At 44.0% G+C, this 20,450-nt stretch overlaps 9 non-coding genes and 16 pseudogenes across 9 annotated transcripts; all 25 read right to left on the bottom strand.

Moving 5' to 3' along the window:
• Positions 1-124: 124 nt before the first annotated feature.
• LOC140019936 (5S ribosomal RNA) lies at positions 125-242 on the bottom strand (annotated as a pseudogene).
• A 412-nt stretch (positions 243-654) lies between these two features.
• Positions 655-773, bottom strand: LOC140017496 (5S ribosomal RNA). Its single transcript, XR_011823805.1, has one exon. It is a non-coding gene; the product is annotated as a 5S ribosomal RNA (ribosomal RNA).
• A 926-nt stretch (positions 774-1,699) lies between these two features.
• Positions 1,700-1,817, bottom strand: LOC140019935 (5S ribosomal RNA; annotated as a pseudogene).
• A 919-nt stretch (positions 1,818-2,736) lies between these two features.
• On the bottom strand, positions 2,737-2,860 carry LOC140018515 (5S ribosomal RNA; annotated as a pseudogene).
• Positions 2,861-3,772: 912 nt separating this feature from the next.
• LOC140018442 (5S ribosomal RNA) lies at positions 3,773-3,890 on the bottom strand (annotated as a pseudogene).
• A 925-nt stretch (positions 3,891-4,815) lies between these two features.
• LOC140019934 (5S ribosomal RNA) lies at positions 4,816-4,933 on the bottom strand (annotated as a pseudogene).
• Positions 4,934-5,345: 412 nt separating this feature from the next.
• On the bottom strand, positions 5,346-5,464 carry LOC140017495 (5S ribosomal RNA). Its single transcript, XR_011823804.1, has one exon. It is a non-coding gene; the product is annotated as a 5S ribosomal RNA (ribosomal RNA).
• A 920-nt stretch (positions 5,465-6,384) lies between these two features.
• LOC140018514 (5S ribosomal RNA) lies at positions 6,385-6,508 on the bottom strand (annotated as a pseudogene).
• Positions 6,509-6,984: 476 nt separating this feature from the next.
• On the bottom strand, positions 6,985-7,102 carry LOC140018440 (5S ribosomal RNA; annotated as a pseudogene).
• Positions 7,103-8,028: 926 nt separating this feature from the next.
• Positions 8,029-8,146, bottom strand: LOC140019933 (5S ribosomal RNA; annotated as a pseudogene).
• Positions 8,147-8,558: 412 nt separating this feature from the next.
• LOC140017494 (5S ribosomal RNA) lies at positions 8,559-8,677 on the bottom strand. Its single transcript, XR_011823803.1, has one exon. It is a non-coding gene; the product is annotated as a 5S ribosomal RNA (ribosomal RNA).
• Positions 8,678-9,604: 927 nt separating this feature from the next.
• LOC140019932 (5S ribosomal RNA) lies at positions 9,605-9,722 on the bottom strand (annotated as a pseudogene).
• Positions 9,723-10,647: 925 nt separating this feature from the next.
• On the bottom strand, positions 10,648-10,765 carry LOC140020465 (5S ribosomal RNA; annotated as a pseudogene).
• A 413-nt stretch (positions 10,766-11,178) lies between these two features.
• LOC140017966 (5S ribosomal RNA) lies at positions 11,179-11,297 on the bottom strand. The gene has a single exon (XR_011824271.1). It is a non-coding gene; the product is annotated as a 5S ribosomal RNA (ribosomal RNA).
• A 927-nt stretch (positions 11,298-12,224) lies between these two features.
• LOC140019930 (5S ribosomal RNA) lies at positions 12,225-12,342 on the bottom strand (annotated as a pseudogene).
• A 411-nt stretch (positions 12,343-12,753) lies between these two features.
• On the bottom strand, positions 12,754-12,872 carry LOC140017493 (5S ribosomal RNA). Its single transcript, XR_011823802.1, has one exon. It is a non-coding gene; the product is annotated as a 5S ribosomal RNA (ribosomal RNA).
• Positions 12,873-13,798: 926 nt separating this feature from the next.
• Positions 13,799-13,916, bottom strand: LOC140019929 (5S ribosomal RNA; annotated as a pseudogene).
• A 412-nt stretch (positions 13,917-14,328) lies between these two features.
• Positions 14,329-14,447, bottom strand: LOC140017492 (5S ribosomal RNA). Its single transcript, XR_011823801.1, has one exon. It is a non-coding gene; the product is annotated as a 5S ribosomal RNA (ribosomal RNA).
• Positions 14,448-15,377: 930 nt separating this feature from the next.
• Positions 15,378-15,495, bottom strand: LOC140019927 (5S ribosomal RNA; annotated as a pseudogene).
• A 925-nt stretch (positions 15,496-16,420) lies between these two features.
• LOC140020464 (5S ribosomal RNA) lies at positions 16,421-16,538 on the bottom strand (annotated as a pseudogene).
• Positions 16,539-16,951: 413 nt separating this feature from the next.
• Positions 16,952-17,070, bottom strand: LOC140017965 (5S ribosomal RNA). The gene has a single exon (XR_011824270.1). It is a non-coding gene; the product is annotated as a 5S ribosomal RNA (ribosomal RNA).
• Positions 17,071-17,997: 927 nt separating this feature from the next.
• LOC140019926 (5S ribosomal RNA) lies at positions 17,998-18,115 on the bottom strand (annotated as a pseudogene).
• Positions 18,116-18,526: 411 nt separating this feature from the next.
• Positions 18,527-18,645, bottom strand: LOC140017490 (5S ribosomal RNA). Its single transcript, XR_011823799.1, has one exon. It is a non-coding gene; the product is annotated as a 5S ribosomal RNA (ribosomal RNA).
• Positions 18,646-19,571: 926 nt separating this feature from the next.
• On the bottom strand, positions 19,572-19,689 carry LOC140019925 (5S ribosomal RNA; annotated as a pseudogene).
• Positions 19,690-20,101: 412 nt separating this feature from the next.
• Positions 20,102-20,220, bottom strand: LOC140017489 (5S ribosomal RNA). The gene has a single exon (XR_011823798.1). It is a non-coding gene; the product is annotated as a 5S ribosomal RNA (ribosomal RNA).
• Positions 20,221-20,450: the final 230 nt, after the last annotated feature.

Genomic DNA, 20,450 nt, shown 5'->3' with positions numbered 1-20,450 from the left:
GGAATACTATATTCCGTATCCGACCCGTTTTTTTGTTTGAAAAAACGGATCCGGATCCGGATAACGGAATTAAATCCCTACCCATACCCGCAAAAATTTCAGGGATCCGATCCGGATCCGGGTGTAGACCCGACCCGTTGACCGGCCTAGGGTCACCCATCCTAGTACTACTGTCGCCCAAGCACGCTTAACTTCGAAGTTCTGATGGGATCCGGTGCATTAGTGCTGGTATGATCGCACCCGCCATGTTCCTTTCGCTTTATTCTTTTAAACTGTCACGTCCTGTGAAGCAGTTTGGCTTTTCTGGACCCGAATTCATTCTAAGCGTCAATTCATGAATTTCCTCTCATCCTCTTATTTATTTACTTTTACATTTTTTTCTTGTTGATTTGCACCATTTTTTTTCCCTCGTCGCGCAACTCTCAATTATCCTGAAATTGATCCTTCACGCTTGCGCTTATACATTTGCGCCGAAAACTTTGACCGACGATCCGGGCTTCGATCCAGCCGTACCGTTCCTGACTTGTCTCGCGCCTTCAGATCCGCCTTCATGCTTCGATGAGAAGCAAAATATAAAGCAATCGTTCCGACGGAGCTAAATGACTACAGCATAAAGAACGAAGGGGAAATTTGAATTTCGAAACAAAAAAGGGAGGGGTGCAACACGAGGACTTCCCAGGGGGTCACCCATCCTAGTACTACTCTCGCCCAAGCACGCTTAACTTCGGAGTTCTGATGGGATCCGGTGCATTAGTGCTGGTATGATCGCACCCGACATGTTTCTTTCGCTTTATTCTTTTAAACTGCCCCGTCCTGTGAAGCAGTGTGGCTTTTCTGGACCCGAATTCATTTTAAGCGTCAATTCAAGAATTTCTCCTCATCCTTTTATTTATTTACTTTTACATTTTTTTCTTGTTGATTTGCACCATTTTTTTTTCCCTCGTCGCGCAACTCTCAATTATCCTGAAATTGATCCTTCACGCTTGCGCTTATACATTTGCGCCGACAACTTTGACCGACGATCCGGGCTTCGATCCAGCGGTACCGTTCCTGACTTGTCTCGCGCCTTCAGATCCGCCTTCATGCTTCGATGAGAAGCAAAATATAAAGCAATCGTTCCGACGGAGCTAAATTACTACAGCATAAAGAACGAAGGGGAAATTTGGATTTCGAAACAAAAAAGGGAGGGGTGCAACACGAGGATTTCCCAGGGGGTCACCTAGGGGTGTCAACGGGCCGGGTCCGGGCCGGAATTCATTATTCCGGACCCGGACCCGGATCCGACCCGTTTACCCGACGGGTCTTTTATTCGGTGTTTCGGATCCGGACCCGGCGAGTCTCGGATCCGGGTCGGGTCTACCCGAACAAATTTCCCAAAATTTACAATTTCTAACAAAAAAGAGAAAAAGATATATTTGTAATCAAATTTCTAGCTAATGCAAAGAAAAAACCAAATAAGAAAATAAATCAAATTGATTTTACTCAAATACATCATCCTAATCAAATTATATTGATAATATATATTTTTTATAAATTATTAAATCATTTATATCCGGATCCGGGTCTAATACGGGTCGGAATACTATATTCCGTATCCGACCCGTTTTTTTGTTTGAAAAAACGGATCGGATCCGGATAACGGAATTAAATCCCTACCCATACCCGCAAAAATTCCAGGGATCCGATCCGGATCCGGGTGTAGACCCGACCCGTTGACCGGCCTAGGGTCACCCATCCTAGTACTACTGTCGCCCAAGCACGCTTAACTTCGAAGTTCTGATGGGATCCGGTGCATTAGTGCTGGTATGATCGCACCCGCCATGTTCCTTTCGCTTTATTCTTTTAAACTGCCACGTCCTGTGAAGCAGTTTGGCTTTTCTGGACCCGAATTCATTCTAAGCGTCAATTCATGAATTTCCTCACATCCTTTTATTTATTTACTTTTATATTTTTTTCTTGTTGCTTTGCACCTTTTTTTTCCCTCGTCGCACAACTCTCAATTATCCTGAAATTGATCCTTCACGCTTGCGCTTATACATTTGCGCCGACAACTTTGACCGACGATCCGGGCTTCGATCCAGCCGTACCGTTCCTGACTTGTCTCGCGCCTTCAGATCCGCCTTCATGCTTCGATGAGAAGCAAAATATAAAGCAATCGTTCCGACGGAGCTAAATTACTACAGCATAAAGAACGAAGGGGAAATTTGGATTTCGAAACAAAAAAGGGAGGGGTGCAACACGAGGATTTCCCAGGGGGTCACCTAGGGGTGTCAACGGGCCAGGTCCGGGCCGGAATTCATTATTCCGGACCCGGACCCGGATCCGACCCGTTTACCCGACGGGTCTTTTATTCGGTGTTCCGGATCCGGACCCGACGAGTCTCGGTTCCGGGTCGGGTCTACCCGAACAAATTTGCCAAAATTTATAATTTCTAACAAAAAAGAGAAAAAGATATATTTGTAAACAAATTTCTAGCTAATGCAAAGAAAAAACCAAATAAGAAAATAAATCAAATTGATTTTACTCAAATACATCATCCTAATCAAATTATATTGATAATATATATTTTTTATAAATTATTAAATCATTTATATCCGGATCCGGGTCTAATACGGGTCGGAATACTATATTCCGTATCCGACCCGTTTTTTTGTTTGAAAAAACGGATCCGGATCCGGATAACGGAATGAAATCCCTACCCTTACCCGCAAAAATTTTAGGGATCCGATCCGGATCCGGGTGTAGACCCGACCCGTTGACAGGCCTAGGGTCACCCATCCTAGTACTACTGTCGCCCAAGCACGCTTAACTTCGGAGTTCTGATGGGATCCGGTGCATTAGTGCTGGTATGATCGCACCCGCCATGTTCCTTTCGCTTTATTCTTTTAAACTGCCACGTCCTGTGAAGCAGTTTGGCTTTTCTGGACCCGAATTCATTCTAAGCGTCAATTCATGAATTTCCTCACATCCTTTTATTTATTTACTTTTATATTTTTTTCTTGTTGCTTTGCACCTTTTTTTTCCCTCGTCGCACAACTCTCAATTATCCTGAAATTGATCCTTCACGCTTGCGCTTATACATTTGCGCCGACAACTTTGACCGACGATCCGGGCTTCGATCCAGCCGTACCGTTCCTGACTTGTCTCGCGCCTTCAGATCCGCCTTCATGCTTCGATGAGAAGCAAAATATAAAGCAATCGTTCCGACGGAGCTAAATTACTACAGCATAAAGAACGAAGGGAAAATTTTGATTTCGAAACAAAAAAGGGAGGGGTGCAACACGAGGATTTCCCAGGGGGTCACCTAGGGGTGTCAACGGGCCGGGTCTGGGCCGGAATTCATTATTCCGGACCCGGACCCGGATCCGACGGGTCTTTTATTCGGTGTTTCGGATCCGGACCCGGCGAGTCTCGGATCCGGGTTGTGGTCTACCCGAACAAATTTGCCAAAATTTATAATTTCTAACAAAAAAGAGAAAAAGATATATTTGTAAACAAATTTCTAGCTAATGCAAAGAAAAAACCAAATAAGAAAATAAATCAAATTGATTTTACTCAAATACATCATCCTAATCAAATTATATTGATAATATATATTTTTTATAAATTATTAAATCATTTATATCCGGATCCGGGTCTAATACGGGTCGGAATACTATATTCCGTATCCGACCCGTTTTTTTGTTTGAAAAAACGGATCGGATCCGGATAACGGAATTAAATCCCTACCCATACCCGCAAAAATTTTAGGGATCCGATCCGGATCCGGGTGTAGACCCGACCCGTTGACCGGCCTAGGGTCACCCATCCTAGTACTACTGTCGCCCAAGCACGCTTAACTTCGGAGTTCTGATGGGATCCGGTGCATTAGTGCTGGTATGATCGCACCCGCCATGTTCCTTTCGCTTTATTCTTTTAAACTGCCACGTCCTGTGAAGCAGTTTGGCTTTTCTGGACCCGAATTCATTCTAAGCGTCAATTCATGAATTTCCTCACATCCTTTTATTTATTTACTTTTATATTTTTTTCTTGTTGCTTTGCACCTTTTTTTTCCCTCGTCGCACAACTCTCAATTATCCTGAAATTGATCCTTCACGCTTGCGCTTATACATTTGCGCCGACAACTTTGACCGACGATCCGGGCTTCGATCCAGCCGTACCGTTCCTGACTTGTCTCGCGCTTTCAGATCCGCCTTCATGCTTCGATGAGAAGCAAAATATAAAGCAATCGTTCCGACGGAGCTAAATTACTACAGCATAAAGAACGAAGGGGAAATTTGGATTTCGAAACAAAAAAGGGAGGGGTGCAACACGAGGATTTCCCAGGGGGTCACCTAGGGGTGTCAACGGGCCGGGTCCGGGCCGGAATTCATTATTCCGGACCCGGACCCGGATCCGACCCGTTTACCCGACGGGTCTTTTATTCGGTGTTTCGGATCCAGACCCGCCGAGTCTCGGATCCGGGTCGGGTCTACCCGAACAAATTTCCCAAAATTTATAATTTCTAACAAAAAAGAGAAAAAGATATATTTGTAAACAAATTTCTAGCTAATGCAAAGAAAAAACCAAATAAGAAAATAAATCAAATTGATTTTACTCAAATACATCATCCTAATCAAATTATATTGATAATATATATTTTTTATAAATTATTAAATCATTTATATCCGGATCCGGGTCTAATACGGGTCGGAATACTATATTCCGTATCCGACCCGTTTTTTTGTTTGAAAAAACGGATCCGGATCCGGATAACGGAATTAAATCCCTACCCATACCCGCAAAAATTTCAGGGATCCGATCCGGATCCGGGTGTAGACCCGACCCGTTGACCGGCCTAGGGTCACCCATCCTAGTACTACTGTCGCCCAAGCACGCTTAACTTCGAAGTTCTGATGGGATCCGGTGCATTAGTGCTGGTATGATCGCACCCGCCATGTTCCTTTCGCTTTATTCTTTTAAACTGTCACGTCCTGTGAAGCAGTTTGGCTTTTCTGGACCCGAATTCATTCTAAGCGTCAATTCATGAATTTCCTCTCATCCTCTTATTTATTTACTTTTACATTTTTTTCTTGTTGATTTGCACCATTTTTTTTCCCTCGTCGCGCAACTCTCAATTATCCTGAAATTGATCCTTCACGCTTGCGCTTATACATTTGCGCCGAAAACTTTGACCGACGATCCGGGCTTCGATCCAGCCGTACCGTTCCTGACTTGTCTCGCGCCTTCAGATCCGCCTTCATGCTTCGATGAGAAGCAAAATATAAAGCAATCGTTCCGACGGAGCTAAATGACTACAGCATAAAGAACGAAGGGGAAATTTGAATTTCGAAACAAAAAAGGGAGGGGTGCAACACGAGGACTTCCCAGGGGGTCACCCATCCTAGTACTACTCTCGCCCAAGCACGCTTAACTTCGGAGTTCTGATGGGATCCGGTGCATTAGTGCTGGTATGATCGCACCCGACATGTTTCTTTCGCTTTATTCTTTTAAACTGCCCCGTCCTGTGAAGCAGTGTGGCTTTTCTGGACCCGAATTCATTTTAAGCGTCAATTCAAGAATTTCTCCTCATCCTTTTATTTATTTACTTTTACATTTTTTTCTTGTTGATTTGCACCATTTTTTTTCCCTCGTCGCGCAACTCTCAATTATCCTGAAATTGATCCTTCACGCTTGCGCTTATACATTTGCGCCGACAACTTTGACCGACGATCCGGGCTTCGATCCAGCGGTACCGTTCCTGACTTGTCTCGCGCCTTCAGATCCGCCTTCATGCTTCGATGAGAAGCAAAATATAAAGCAATCGTTCCGACGGAGCTAAATTACTACAGCATAAAGAACGAAGGGGAAATTTGGATTTCGAAACAAAAAAGGGAGGGGTGCAACACGAGGATTTCCCAGGGGGTCACCTAGGGGTGTCAACGGGCCGGGTCCGGGCCGGAATTCATTATTCCGGACCCGGACCCGGATCCGACCCGTTTACCCGACGGGTCTTTTATTCGGTGTTCCGGATCCGGACCCGCCGAGTCTCGGATCCGGGTCGGGTCTACCCGAACAAATTTGTCAAAATTTATAATTTCTAACAAAAAAGAGAAAAAGATATATTTGTAAACAAATTTCTAGCTAATGCAAAGAAAAAACCAAATAAGAAAATAAATCAAATTGATTTTACTCAAATACATCATCCTAATCAAATTATATTGATAATATATATTTTTTATAAATTATTAAATCATTTATATCCGGATCCGGGTCTAATACGGGTCGGAATACTATATTCCGTATCCGACCCGTTTTTTTGTTTGAAAAAACGGATCCGGATCCGGATAACGGAATGAAATCCCTACCCTTACCCGCAAAAATTTTAGGGATCCGATCCGGATCCGGGTGTAGACCCGACCCGTTGACAGGCCTAGGGTCACCCATCCTAGTACTACTGTCGCCCAAGCACGCTTAACTTCGGAGTTCTGATGGGATCCGGTGCATTAGTGCTGGTATGATCGCACCCGCCATGTTCCTTTCGCTTTATTCTTTTAAACTGCCACGTCCTGTGAAGCAGTTTGGCTTTTCTGGACCCGAATTCATTCTAAGCGTCAATTCATGAATTTCCTCACATCCTTTTATTTATTTACTTTTATATTTTTTTCTTGTTGCTTTGCACCTTTTTTTTCCCTCGTCGCACAACTCTCAATTATCCTGAAATTGATCCTTCACGCTTGCGCTTATACATTTGCGCCGACAACTTTGACCGACGATCTTGATTTTACTCAAATACATCATCCTAATCAAATTATATTGATAATATATATTTTTTATAAATTATTAAATCATTTATATCCGGATCCGGGTCTAATACGGGTCGGAATACTATATTCCGTATCCGACCCATTTTTTTGTTTGAAAAAACGGATCGGATCCGGATAACGGAATTAAATCCCTACCCATACCCGCAAAAATTCCAGGGATCCGATCCGGATCCGGGTGTAGACCCGACCCGTTGACCGGCCTAGGGTCACCCATCCTAGTACTACTGTCGCCCAAGCACGCTTAACTTCGGAGTTCTGATGGGATCCGGTGCATTAGTGCTGGTATGATCGCACCCGCCATGTTCCTTTCGCTTTATTCTTTTAAACTGCCACGTCCTGTGAAGCAGTTTGGCTTTTCTGGACCCGAATTCATTCTAAGCGTCGATTCATGAATTTCCTCTCATCCTTTTATTTATTTACTTTTACATTTTTTTCTTGTTGATTTGCACCATTTTTTTTCCCTCGTCGCGCAACTCTCAATTATCCTGAAATTGATCCTTCACGCTTGCGCTTATACATTTGCGCCGACAACTTTGACCGACGATCCGGGCTTCGATCCAGCCGTACCGTTCCTGACTTGTCTCGCGCCTTCAGATCCGCCTTCATGCTTCGATGAGAAGCAAAATATAAAGCAATCGTTCCGACGGAGCTAAATTACTACAGCATAAAGAACGAAGGGGAAATTTGGATTTCGAAACAAAAAAGGGAGGGGTGCAACACGAGGATTTCCCAGGGGGTCACCTAGGGGTGTCAACGGGCCGGGTCCGGGCCGGAATTCATTATTCCGGACCCGGACCCGGATCCGACCCGTTTACCCGACGGGTCTTTTATTCGGTGTTCCGGATCCGGACCCGCCGAGTCTCGGATCCGGGTCGGGTCTACCCGAACAAATTTGTCAAAATTTATAATTTCTAACAAAAAAGAGAAAAAGATATATTTGTAAACAAATTTCTAGCTAATGCAAAGAAAAAACCAAATAAGAAAATAAATCAAATTGATTTTACTCAAATACATCATCCTAATCAAATTATATTGATAATATATATTTTTTATAAATTATTAAATCATTTATATCCGGATCCGGGTCTAATACGGGTCGGAATACTATATTCCGTATCCGACCCGTTTTTTTGTTTGAAAAAACGGATCCGGATCCGGATAACGGAATTAAATCCCTACCCATACCCGCAAAAATTTCAGGGATCCGATCCGGATCCGGGTGTAGACCCGACCCGTTGACCGGCCTAGGGTCACCCATCCTAGTACTACTGTCGCCCAAGCACGCTTAACTTCGAAGTTCTGATGGGATCCGGTGCATTAGTGCTGGTATGATCGCACCCGCCATGTTCCTTTCGCTTTATTCTTTTAAACTGTCACGTCCTGTGAAGCAGTTTGGCTTTTCTGGACCCGAATTCATTCTAAGCGTCAATTCATGAATTTCCTCTCATCCTCTTATTTATTTACTTTTACATTTTTTTCTTGTTGATTTGCACCATTTTTTTTCCCTCGTCGCGCAACTCTCAATTATCCTGAAATTGATCCTTCACGCTTGCGCTTATACATTTGCGCCGAAAACTTTGACCGACGATCCGGGCTTCGATCCAGCCGTACCGTTCCTGACTTGTCTCGCGCCTTCAGATCCGCCTTCATGCTTCGATGAGAAGCAAAATATAAAGCAATCGTTCCGACGGAGCTAAATGACTACAGCATAAAGAACGAAGGGGAAATTTGAATTTCGAAACAAAAAAGGGAGGGGTGCAACACGAGGACTTCCCAGGGGGTCACCCATCCTAGTACTACTCTCGCCCAAGCACGCTTAACTTCGGAGTTCTGATGGGATCCGGTGCATTAGTGCTGGTATGATCGCACCCGACATGTTTCTTTCGCTTTATTCTTTTAAACTGCCCCGTCCTGTGAAGCAGTGTGGCTTTTCTGGATCCGAATTCATTTTAAGCGTCAATTCAAGAATTTCTCCTCATCCTTTTATTTATTTACTTTTACATTTTTTTCTTGTTGATTTGCACCATTTTTTTTTCCCTCGTCGCGCAACTCTCAATTATCCTGAAATTGATCCTTCACGCTTGCCCTTATACATTTGCGCCGACAACTTTGACCGACGATCCGGGCTTCGATCCAGCGGTACCGTTCCTGACTTGTCTCGCGCCTTCAGATCCGCCTTCATGCTTCGATGAGAAGCAAAATATAAAGCAATCGTTCCGACGGAGCTAAATTACTACAGCATAAAGAACGAAGGGGAAATTTGGATTTCGAAACAAAAAAGGGAGGGGTGCAACACGAGGATTTCCCAGGGGGTCACCTAGGGGTGTCAACGGGCCGGGTCCGGGCCGGAATTCATTATTCCGGACCCGGACCCGGATCCGACCCGTTTACCCGACGGGTCTTTTATTCGGTGTTTCGGATCCGGACCCGGCGAGTCTCGGATCCGGGTCGGGTCTACCCGAACAAATTTCCCAAAATTTACAATTTCTAACAAAAAAGAGAAAAAGATATATTTGTAATCAAATTTCTAGCTAATGCAAAGAAAAAACCAAATAAGAAAATAAATCAAATTGATTTTACTCAAATACATCATCCTAATCAAATTATATTGATAATATATATTTTTTATAAATTATTAAATCATTTATATCCGGATCCGGGTCTAATACGGGTCAGAATACTTTATTCCGTATCCGACCCGTTTTTTTGTTTGAAAAAACGGATCCGGATCCGGATAACGGAATTAAATCCCTACCCATACCCGCAAAAATTCCAGGGATCCGATCCGAATCCGGGTGTAGACCCGACCCGTTGACCGGCCTAGGGTCACCCATCCTAGTACTACTGTCGCCCAAGCACGCTTAACTTCGAAGTTCTGATGGGATCCGGTGCATTAGTGCTGGTATGATCGCACCCGCCATGTTCCTTTCGCTTTATTCTTTTAAACTGCCACGTCCTGTGAAGCAGTTTGGCTTTTCTGGACCCGAATTCATTCTAAGCGTCAATTCATGAATTTCCTCACATCCTTTTATTTATTTACTTTTATATTTTTTTCTTGTTGCTTTGCACCTTTTTTTTCCCTCGTCGCACAACTCTCAATTATCCTGAAATTGATCCTTCACGCTTGCGCTTATACATTTGCGCCGACAACTTTGACCGACGATCCGGGCTTCGATCCAGCCGTACCGTTCCTGACTTGTCTCGCGCCTTCAGATCCGCCTTCATGTTTCGATAAGAAGCAAAATATAAAGCAATCGTTCCGACGGAGCTAAATTACTACAGCATAAAGAACGAAGGGAAAATTTGGATTTCGAAACAAAAAAGGGAGGGGTGCAACACGAGGATTTCCCAGGGGGTCACCTAGGGGTGTCAACGGGCCGGGTCCGGGCCGGAATTCATTATTCCGGACCCGGACCCGGATCCGACCCGTTTACCCGACGGGTCTTTTATTCGGTGTTTCGGATCCGGACCCGGCGAGTCTCGGATCCGGGTCGGGTCTACCCGAACAAATTTCCCAAAATTTACAATTTCTAACAAAAAAGAGAAAAAGATATATTTGTAATCAAATTTCTAGCTAATGCAAAGAAAAAACCAAATAAGAAAATAAATCAAATTGATTTTACTCAAATACATCATCCTAATCAAATTATATTGATAATATATATTTTTTATAAATTATTAAATCATTTATATCCGGATCCTGGTCTAATACGGGTCGGAATACTATATTCCGTATCCGACCCGTTTTTTTGTTTGAAAAAACGGATCCGGATCCGGATAACGGAATTAAATCCCTACCCATACCCGCAAAAATTTCAGGGATCCGATCCGGATCCGGGTGTAGACCCGACCCGTTGACCGGCCTAGGGTCACCCATCCTAGTACTGCTGTCGCCCAAGCACGCTTAACTTCGAAGTTCTGATGGGATCCGGTGCATTAGTGCTGGTATGATCGCACCCGCCATGTTCCTTTCGCTTTATTCTTTTAAACTGTCACGTCCTGTGAAGCAGTTTGGCTTTTCTGGACCCGAATTCATTCTAAGCGTCAATTCATGAATTTCCTCTCATCCTCTTCTTTATTTACTTTTACATTTTTTTCTTGTTGATTTGCACCATTTTTTTTTCCCTCGTCGCGCAACTCTCAATTATCCTGAAATTGATCCTTCACGCTTGCGCTTATACATTTGCGCCGACAACTTTGACCGACGATCCGGGCTTCGATCTAGCCGTACCGTTCCTGACTTGTCTCGCGCCTTCAGATCCGCCTTCATGCGTCGATGAGAAGCAAAATATAAAGCAATCGTTCCGACGGAGCTAAATTACTACAGCATAAAGAACGAAGGGGAAATTTGGATTTCGAAACAAAAAAGGGAGGGGTGCAACAAGAGGACTTCCCAGGGGGTCACCCATCCTAGTACTACTCTCGCCCAAGCACGCTTAACTTCGGAGTTCTGATGGGATCCGGTGCATTAGTGCTGGTATGATCGCACCCGACATGTTTCTTTCGCTTTATTCTTTTAAACTGCCCCGTCCTGTGAAGCAGTGTGGCTTTTCTGGACCCGAATTCATTTTAAGCGTCAATTCAAGAATTTCCCCTCATCCTTTTATTTATTTACTTTTACATTTTTTTCTTGTTGATTTGCACCATTTTTTTTTCCCTCGTCGCGCAACTCTCAATTATCCTGAAATTGATCCTTCACGCTTGCGCTTATACATTTGCGCCGACAACTTTGACCGACGATCCGGGCTTCGATCCAGCCGTACCGTTCCTGACTTGTCTCGCGCCTTCAGATCCGCCTTCATGCTTCGATGAGAAGCAAAATATAAAGCAATCGTTCCGACGGAGCTAAATTACAACAGCATAAAGAACGAAGGGGAAATTTGGATTTCGAAACAAAAAAGGGAGGGGTGCAACACGAGGATTTCCCAGGGGGTCACCTAGGGGTGTCAACGGGCCGGGTCCGGGCCGGAATTCATTATTCCGGACCCGGACCCGGATCCGACCCGTTTACCCGACGGGTCTTTTATTCGGTGTTCCGGATCCGGACCCGGCGAGTCTCGGATCCGGGTCGGGTCTACCCGAACAAATTTGCCAAAATTTATAATTTCTAACAAAAAAGAGAAAAAGATATATTTGTAAACAAATTTCTAGCTAATGCAAAGAAAAAACCAAATAAGAAAATAAATCAAATTGATTTTACTCAAATACATCATCCTAATCAAATTATATTGATAATATATATTTTTTATAAATTATTAAATCATTTATATCCGGATCCGGGTCTAATACGGGTCGGAATACTATATTCCGTATCCGACCCGTTTTTTTGTTTGAAAAAACGGATCCGGATCCGGATAACGGAATTAAATCCCTACCCATACCCGTAAAAATTTCAGGGATCCGATCCGGATCCGGGTGTAGACCCGACCCGTTGACCGGCCTAGGGTCACCCATCCTAGTACTACTGTCGCCCAAGCACGCTTAACTTCGAAGTTCTGATGGGATCCGGTGCATTAGTGCTGGTATGATCGCACCCGCCACGTTCCTTTCGCTTTATTCTTTTAAACTGTCACGTCCTGTGAAGCAGTTTGGCTTTTCTGGACCCGAATTCATTCTAAGCGTCAATTCATGAATTTCCTCTCATCCTTTTATTTATTTACTTTTATATTTTTTTCTTGTTGCTTTGCACCTTTTTTTTCCCTCGTCGCACAACTCTCAATTATCCTGAAATTGATCCTTCACGCTTGCGCTTATAAATTTGCGCCGACAACTTTGACCGACGATCCGGGCTTCGATCCAGCCGTACCGTTCCTGACTTGTCTCGCGCCTTCAGATCCGCCTTCATGCGTCGATGAGAAGCAAAATATAAAGCAATCGTTCCGACGGAGCTAAATTACAACAGCATAAAGAACGAAGGGGAAATTTGGATTTCGAAACAAAAAAGGGAGGGGTGCAACACGAGGACTTCCCAGGGGGTCACCCATCCTAGTACTACTCTCGCCCAAGCACGCTTAACTTCGGAGTTCTGATGGGATCCGGTGCATTAGTGCTGGTATGATCGCACCCGCCATGTTCCTTTCGCTTTATTCTTTTAAACTGCCACGTCCTGTGAAGCAGTTTGGCTTTTCTGGACCCGAATTCATTCTAAGCGTCAATTCATGAATTTCCTCTCATCCTTTTATTTATTTACTTTTACATTTTTTTCTTGTTGATTTGCACCATTTTTTTTCCCTCGTCGCGCAACTCTCAATTATCCTGAAATTGATCCTTCACGCTTGCGCTTATACATTTGCGCCGACAACTTTGACCGACGATCCGGGCTTCGATCCAGCCGTACCGTTCCTGACTTGTCTCGCGCCTTCAGATCCGCCTTCATGCTTCGATGAGAAGCAAAATATAAAGCAATCGTTCCGACGGAGCTAAATTACTACAGCATAAAGAACGAAGGGGAAATTTGGATTTCGAAACAAAAAAGGGAGGGGTGCAACACGAGGATTTCCCAGGGGGTCACCTAGGGGTGTCAACGGGCCGGGTCCGGGCCGGAATTCATTATTCCGGACCCGGACCCGGATCCGACCCGTTTACCCGACGGGTCTTTTATTCGGTGTTCCGGATCCGGACCCGCCGAGTCTCGGATCCGGGTCGGGTCTACCCGAACAAATTTGCCAAAATTTATAATTTCTAACAAAAAAGAGAAAAAGATATATTTGTAAACAAATTTCTAGCTAATGCAAAGAAAAAACCAAATAAGAAAATAAATCAAATTGATTTTACTCAAATACATCATCCTAATCAAATTATATTGATAATATATATTTTTTATAAATTATTAAATCATTTATATCCGGATCCGGGTCTAATACGGGTCGGAATACTATATTCCGTATCCGACCCGTTTTTTTGTTTGAAAAAACGGATCCGGATCCGGGTAACGGAATTAAATCCCTACCCATACCCGCAAAAATTTCAGGGATCCGATCCGGATCCGGGTGTAGACCCGACCCGTTGACCGGCCTAGGGTCACCCATCCTAGTACTACTGTCGCCCAAGCACGCTTAACTTCGAAGTTCTGATGGGATCCGGTGCATTAGTGCTGGTATGATCGCACCCGCCATGTTCCTTTCGCTTTATTCTTTTAAACTGTCACGTCCTGTGAAGCAGTTTGGCTTTTCTGGACCCGAATTCATTCTAAGCGTCAATTCATGAATTTCCTCTCATCCTCTTATTTATTTACTTTTACATTTTTTTCTTGTTGATTTGCACCATTTTTTTTCCCTCGTCGCGCAACTCTCAATTATCCTGAAATTGATCCTTCACGCTTGCGCTTATACATTTGCGCCGAAAACTTTGACCGACGATCCGGGCTTCGATCCAGCCGTACCGTTCCTGACTTGTCTCGCGCCTTCAGATCCGCCTTCATGCTTCGATGAGAAGCAAAATATAAAGCAATCGTTCCGACGGAGCTAAATGACTACAGCATAAAGAACGAAGGGGAAATTTGAATTTCGAAACAAAAAAGGGAGGGGTGCAACACGAGGACTTCCCAGGGGGTCACCCATCCTAGTACTACTCTCGCCCAAGCACGCTTAACTTCGGAGTTCTGATGGGATCCGGTGCATTAGTGCTGGTATGATCGCACCCGACATGTTTCTTTCGCTTTATTCTTTTAAACTGCCCCGTCCTGTGAAGCAGTGTGGCTTTTCTGGACCCGAATTCATTTTAAGCGTCAATTCAAGAATTTCTCCTCATCCTTTTATTTATTTACTTTTACATTTTTTTCTTGTTGATTTGCACCATTTTTTTTTCCCTCGTCGCGCAACTCTCAATTATCCTGAAATTGATCCTTCACGCTTGCGCTTATACATTTGCGCCGACAACTTTGACCGACGATCCGGGCTTCGATCCAGCCGTACCGTTCCTGACTTGTCTCGCGCCTTCAGATCCGCCTTCATGCTTCGATGAGAAGCAAAATATAAAGCAATCGTTCCGACGGAGCTAAATTACTACAGCATAAAGAACGAAGGGGAAATTTGGATTTCGAAACAAAAAAGGGAGGGGTGCAACACGAGGATTTCCCAGGGGGTCACCTAGGGGTGTCAACGGGCCGGGTCCGGGCCGGAATTCATTATTCCGGACCCGGACCCGGATCCGACCCGTTTACCCGACGGGTCTTTTATTCGGTGTTTCGGATCCGGACCCGGCGAGTCTCGGATCCGGGTCGGGTCTACCCGAACAAATTTCCCAAAATTTACAATTTCTAACAAAAAAGAGAAAAAGATATATTTGTAATCAAATTTCTAGCTAATGCAAAGAAAAAACCAAATAAGAAAATAAATCAAATTGATTTTACTCAAATACATCATCCTAATCAAATTATATTGATAATATATATTTTTTATAAATTATTAAATCATTTATATCCGGATCCGGGTCTAATACGGGTCAGAATAATTTATTCCGTATCCGACCCGTTTTTTTGTTTGAAAAAACGGATCCGGATCCGGATAATAACGGAATTAAATCCCTACCCATACCCGCAAAAATTCCAGGGATCCGATCCGAATCCGGGTGTAGACCCGACCCGTTGACCGGCCTAGGGTCACCCATCCTAGTACTACTGTCGCCCAAGCACGCTTAACTTCGAAGTTCTGATGGGATCCGGTGCATTAGTGCTGGTATGATCGCACCCGCCATGTTCCTTTCGCTTTATTCTTTTAAACTGCCACGTCCTGTGAAGCAGTTTGGCTTTTCTGGACCCGAATTCATTCTAAGCGTCAATTCAAGAATTTCCTCACATCCTTTTATTTATTTACTTTTATATTTTTTTCTTGTTGCTTTGCACCTTTTTTTTCCCTCGTCGCACAACTCTCAATTATCCTGAAATTGATCCTTCACGCTTGCGCTTATACATTTGCGCCGACAACTTTGACCGACGATCCGGGCTTCGATCCAGCCGTACCGTTCCTGACTTGTCTCGCGCCTTCAGATCCGCCTTCATGCTTCGATGAGAAGCAAAATATAAAGCAATCGTTCCGACGGAGCTAAATTACTACAGCATAAAGAACGAAGGGAAAATTTGGATTTCGAAACAAAAAAGGGAGGGGTGCAACACGAGGATTTCCCAGGGGGTCACCTAGGGGTGTCAACGGGCCGGGTCCGGGCCGGAATTCATTATTCCGGACCCGGACCCGGATCCGACCCGTTTACCCGACGGGTCTTTTATTCGGTGTTTCGGATCCGGACCCGGCGAGTCTCGGATCCGGGTCGGGTCTACCCGAACAAATTTCCCAAAATTTACAATTTCTAACAAAAAAGAGAAAAAGATATATTTGTAATCAAATTTCTAGCTAATGCAAAGAAAAAACCAAATAAGAAAATAAATCAAATTGATTTTACTCAAATACATCATCCTAATCAAATTATATTGATAATATATATTTTTTATAAATTATTAAATCATTTATATCCGGATCCTGGTCTAATACGGGTCGGAATACTATATTCCGTATCCGACCCGTTTTTTTGTTTGAAAAAACGGATCCGGATCCGGATAACGGAATTAAATCCCTACCCATACCCGCAAAAATTTCAGGGATCCGATCCGGATCCGGGTGTAGACCCGACCCGTTGACCGGCCTAGGGTCACCCATCCTAGTACTGCTGTCGCCCAAGCACGCTTAACTTCGAAGTTCTGATGGGATCCGGTGCATTAGTGCTGGTATGATCGCACCCGCCATGTTCCTTTCGCTTTATTCTTTTAAACTGTCACGTCCTGTGAAGCAGTTTGGCTTTTCTGGACCCGAATTCATTCTAAGCGTCAATTCATGAATTTCCTCTCATCCTCTTCTTTATTTACTTTTACATTTTTTTCTTGTTGATTTGCACCATTTTTTTTTCCCTCGTCGCGCAACTCTCAATTATCCTGAAATTGATCCTTCACGCTTGCGCTTATACATTTGCGCCGACAACTTTGACCGACGATCCGGGCTTCGATCTAGCCGTACCGTTCCTGACTTGTCTCGCGCCTTCAGATCCGCCTTCATGCGTCGATGAGAAGCAAAATATAAAGCAATCGTTCCGACGGAGCTAAATTACTACAGCATAAAGAACGAAGGGGAAATTTGGATTTCGAAACAAAAAAGGGAGGGGTGCAACAAGAGGACTTCCCAGGGGGTCACCCATCCTAGTACTACTCTCGCCCAAGCACGCTTAACTTCGGAGTTCTGATGGGATCCGGTGCATTAGTGCTGGTATGATCGCACCCGACATGTTTCTTTCGCTTTATTCTTTTAAACTGCCCCGTCCTGTGAAGCAGTGTGGCTTTTCTGGACCCGAATTCATTTTAAGCGTCAATTCAAGAATTTCCCCTCATCCTTTTATTTATTTACTTTTACATTTTTTTCTTGTTGATTTGCACCATTTTTTTTTCCCTCGTCGCGCAACTCTCAATTATCCTGAAATTGATCCTTCACGCTTGCGCTTATACATTTGCGCCGACAACTTTGACCGACGATCCGGGCTTCGATCCAGCCGTACCGTTCCTGACTTGTCTCGCGCCTTCAGATCCGCCTTCATGCTTCGATGAGAAGCAAAATATAAAGCAATCGTTCCGACGGAGCTAAATTACAACAGCATAAAGAACGAAGGGGAAATTTGGATTTCGAAACAAAAAAGGGAGGGGTGCAACACGAGGATTTCCCAGGGGGTCACCTAGGGGTGTCAACGGGCCGGGTCCGGGCCGGAATTCATTATTCCGGACCCGGACCCGGATCCGACCCGTTTACCCGACGGGTCTTTTATTCGGTGTTCCGGATCCGGACCCGGCGAGTCTCGGATCCGGGTCGGGTCTACCCGAACAAATTTGCCAAAATTTATAATTTCTAACAAAAAAGAGAAAAAGATATATTTGTAAACAAATTTCTAGCTAATGCAAAGAAAAAACCAAATAAGAAAATAAATCAAATTGATTTTACTCAAATACATCATCCTAATCAAATTATATTGATAATATATATTTTTTATAAATTATTAAATCATTTATATCCGGATCCGGGTCTAATACGGGTCGGAATACTATATTCCGTATCCGACCCGTTTTTTTGTTTGAAAAAACGGATCCGGATCCGGATAACGGAATTAAATCCCTACCCATACCCGTAAAAATTTCAGGGATCCGATCCGGATCCGGGTGTAGACCCGACCCGTTGACCGGCCTAGGGTCACCCATCCTAGTACTACTGTCGCCCAAGCACGCTTAACTTCGAAGTTCTGATGGGATCCGGTGCATTAGTGCTGGTATGATCGCACCCGCCACGTTCCTTTCGCTTTATTCTTTTAAACTGTCACGTCCTGTGAAGCAGTTTGGCTTTTCTGGACCCGAATTCATTCTAAGCGTCAATTCATGAATTTCCTCTCATCCTTTTATTTATTTACTTTTATATTTTTTTCTTGTTGCTTTGCACCTTTTTTTTCCCTCGTCGCACAACTCTCAATTATCCTGAAATTGATCCTTCACGCTTGCGCTTATAAATTTGCGCCGACAACTTTGACCGACGATCCGGGCTTCGATCCAGCCGTACCGTTCCTGACTTGTCTCGCGCCTTCAGATCCGCCTTCATGCGTCGATGAGAAGCAAAATATAAAGCAATCGTTCCGACGGAGCTAAATTACAACAGCATAAAGAACGAAGGGGAAATTTGGATTTCGAAACAAAAAAGGGAGGGGTGCAACACGAGGACTTCCCAGGGGGTCACCCATCCTAGTACTACTCTCGCCCAAGCACGCTTAACTTCGGAGTTCTGATGGGATCCGGTGCATTAGTGCTGGTATGATCGCACCCGCCATGTTCCTTTCGCTTTATTCTTTTAAACTGCCACGTCCTGTGAAGCAGTTTGGCTTTTCTGGACCCGAATTCATTCTAAGCGTCAATTCATGAATTTCCTCTCATCCTTTTATTTATTTACTTTTACATTTTTTTCTTGTTGATTTGCACCATTTTTTTTCCCTCGTCGCGCAACTCTCAATTATCCTGAAATTGATCCTTCACGCTTGCGCTTATACATTTGCGCCGACAACTTTGACCGACGATCCGGGCTTCGATCCAGCCGTACCGTTCCTGACTTGTCTCGCGCCTTCAGATCCGCCTTCATGCTTCGATGAGAAGCAAAATATAAAGCAATCGTTCCGACGGAGCTAAATTACTACAGCATAAAGAACGAAGGGGAAATTTGGATTTCGAAACAAAAAAGGGAGGGGTGCAACACGAGGATTTCCCAGGGGGTCACCTAGGGGTGTCAACGGGCCGGGTCCGGGCCGGAATTCATTATTCCGGACCCGGACCCGGATCCGACCCGTTTACCCGACGGGTCTTTTATTCGGTGTTCCGGATCCGGACCCGCCGAGTCTCGGATCCGGGTCGGGTCTACCCGAACAAATTTGCCAAAATTTATAATTTCTAACAAAAAAGAGAAAAAGATATATTTGTAAACAAATTTCTAGCTAATGCAAAGAAAAAACCAAATAAGAAAATAAATCAAATTGATTTTACTCAAATACATCATCCTAATCAAATTATATTGATAATATATATTTTTTATAAATTATTAAATCATTTATATCCGGATCCGGGTCTAATACGGGTCGGAATACTATATTCCGTATCCGACCCGTTTTTTTGTTTGAAAAAACGGATCCGGATCCGGGTAACGGAATTAAATCCCTACCCATACCCGCAAAAATTTCAGGGATCCGATCCGGATCCGGGTGTAGACCCGACCCGTTGACCGGCCTAGGGTCACCCATCCTAGTACTACTGTCGCCCAAGCACGCTTAACTTCGAAGTTCTGATGGGATCCGGTGCATTAGTGCTGGTATGATCGCACCCGCCATGTTCCTTTCGCTTTATTCTTTTAAACTGTCACGTCCTGTGAAGCAGTTTGGCTTTTCTGGACCCGAATTCATTCTAAGCGTCAATTCATGAATTTCCTCTCATCCTCTTATTTATTTACTTTTACATTTTTTTCTTGTTGATTTGCACCATTTTTTTTCCCTCGTCGCGCAACTCTCAATTATCCTGAAATTGATCCTTCACGCTTGCGCTTATACATTTGCGCCGAAAACTTTGACCGACGATCCGGGCTTCGATCCAGCCGTACCGTTCCTGACTTGTCTCGCGCCTTCAGATCCGCCTTCATGCTTCGATGAGAAGCAAAATATAAAGCAATCGTTCCGACGGAGCTAAATGACTACAGCATAAAGAACGAAGGGGAAATTTGAATTTCGAAACAAAAAAGGGAGGGGTGCAACACGAGGACTTCCCAGGGGGTCACCCATCCTAGTACTACTCTCGCCCAAGCACGCTTAACTTCGGAGTTCTGATGGGATCCGGTGCATTAGTGCTGGTATGATCGCACCCGACATGTTTCTTTCGCTTTATTCTTTTAAACTGCCCCGTCCTGTGAAGCAGTGTGGCTTTTCTGGACCCGAATTCATTTTAAGCGTCAATTCAAGAATTTCTCCTCATCCTTTTATTTATTTACTTTTACATTTTTTTCTTGTTGATTTGCACCATTTTTTTTTCCCTCGTCGCGCAACTCTCAATTATCCTGAAATTGATCCTTCACGCTTGCGCTTATACATTTGCGC

This window comes from Coffea arabica, chromosome 11c (genome assembly GCF_036785885.1).
Source record: "Coffea arabica cultivar ET-39 chromosome 11c, Coffea Arabica ET-39 HiFi, whole genome shotgun sequence".
NCBI classification, from domain to species: Eukaryota; Viridiplantae; Streptophyta; class Magnoliopsida; order Gentianales; family Rubiaceae; genus Coffea; species Coffea arabica.
The sequence above is the reverse complement of the archived record's forward strand: the minus strand, read 5'-3'. Positions and strand labels throughout refer to the sequence as shown.